The sequence below is a fragment of the Hemiscyllium ocellatum genome, chromosome 30, assembly GCF_020745735.1.
Source record: "Hemiscyllium ocellatum isolate sHemOce1 chromosome 30, sHemOce1.pat.X.cur, whole genome shotgun sequence".
Taxonomy (NCBI): domain Eukaryota; kingdom Metazoa; phylum Chordata; class Chondrichthyes; order Orectolobiformes; family Hemiscylliidae; genus Hemiscyllium; species Hemiscyllium ocellatum.
This window is the reverse complement of record NC_083430.1, coordinates 21,012,692-21,014,198: the sequence shown is the minus strand read 5'-3', so window position 1 is coordinate 21,014,198 and position 1,507 is coordinate 21,012,692. Positions and strand designations below refer to the sequence as shown.

General features: G+C 42.5%; 1 pseudogene; it reads left to right on the top strand.

The window, feature by feature from the left end:
* Positions 1 to 949: 949 nt before the first annotated feature.
* Positions 950 to 1,134, top strand: LOC132830192 (small nucleolar RNA U3; annotated as a pseudogene).
* The last annotated feature ends 373 nt before the right edge of the window (positions 1,135 to 1,507 follow it).

Sequence of the window (1,507 nt, the reverse complement as noted above, 5' to 3'; positions counted from 1 at the left end):
CAGACCTGACCAGGTAAGGAAGGCAGTTTCCTTCCCTAAAGGACGTTATTGAACCAGATGGGTTTTTTTCCTGCCAATGGATTCATGGTCATCATTAGATGCTTAATTCCTGCCATGGTGGGATTTGAACCCAGATCCCCAGAACATTACCTGGGTCTCTGGATTAACAGCCCTGTAAAATGCCACTAAGCCATTGCCTCCCACCTCTATTTTCAACAGCTTTTACTGGATGAGATGCATAAAAGTTTCTACCGATGCCATTTCACAACACAAAAAGCATCTGGGTACTAACTACTCTGATAATTTTGCTTCTGATCTTCAGTTGTAGATAGCAATAACATACAAAATAAATATTTTTAAAAATTTAAGTATTACATTTGCATGTGGGGGTGATCATTGAAGTAATGGTGCTGACTTGTTAAGCTCTTTATCACATACTTATGTCTCATCAACATGCTAAAACATCTCCAAGGGAAGTATTAGAGTAATGGAATTAGTTTAAGTCGATTCACACTTGAGCAACAATACAACGCAATCACTCTCGTTTCCTTTTTAAAAGTACCATTGAATCTTTTCCAATGACTTTTCTCCTGATTGCTTCATGAAATATAACAATAATAATGATGAATTGTGTCAAGGTTCGTGCAGTAATTCCTTTTAATTATCTCTGGATGATTGTTATCAAGTTTGAAGAATCACTAGACAGTTTCAGTCTAAATATTGACTCATTCCATGCTGAAATGTTAAACAGGAGCCTGGACTGATGGTGAGAACATGCCCCTTCTTGCCAACACACCAATTAAATGCTAGGTGAGGAGGTTCACTGGGGATTTTCTCAACTCACTATCAATTAGCTAAGATTGGCAAGGTAGACAAGCAGGAGGCTGGAAGAGCACAGCAAGCCAGGCAGCATCAGGAGGTGGGGAGGTCACCATTTCAGGTGTAACCCTTGTACTCCGAGGGATCATTTCTTGACTTGAGAAATGGCTTCTAAAGTGTCTGGTCTCACCAACCATGAGGACGATTTACAGCGTCTTCTGAGCGTAAAGTTGGTGAAAAGATTTGCTTTGTTTACAAGTGCTTTCAACAGTTGATGATCAATCCCTTCTGGAGGAAGAAAATGCATTCTGAGTGAAAACATTGGCATGGTGGCTGAGTGATTAGCATTGCTGCCTCACAGTGCCAGGGTTCTGGGTTCTGTTCCACCCTCGGGCGATTGTGTGGAGTTCGCACATTTTTCGTGCGTCTGCATGGATTTGTTCTCTGGTTTCCTTCCACAGTTCAAAAATATGTAGGCTAGATGAACTGCTGCAAATGTGTTGCTGGTTAAAGCACAGCAGGCCAGGCAGCATCTCAGGAATAGAGAATTCGACGTTTCGAGCATAAGCCCTTCATCAGGAATGAGAGAGAGTAGCCAAGCAGGCTAAGATAAAAGGTAGGGAGGAGGGACTTGGGGGAGGGATAGGTGGAAGGAGGTCAAGGTGAGGGTGATAGGCCGGAGTGGGGT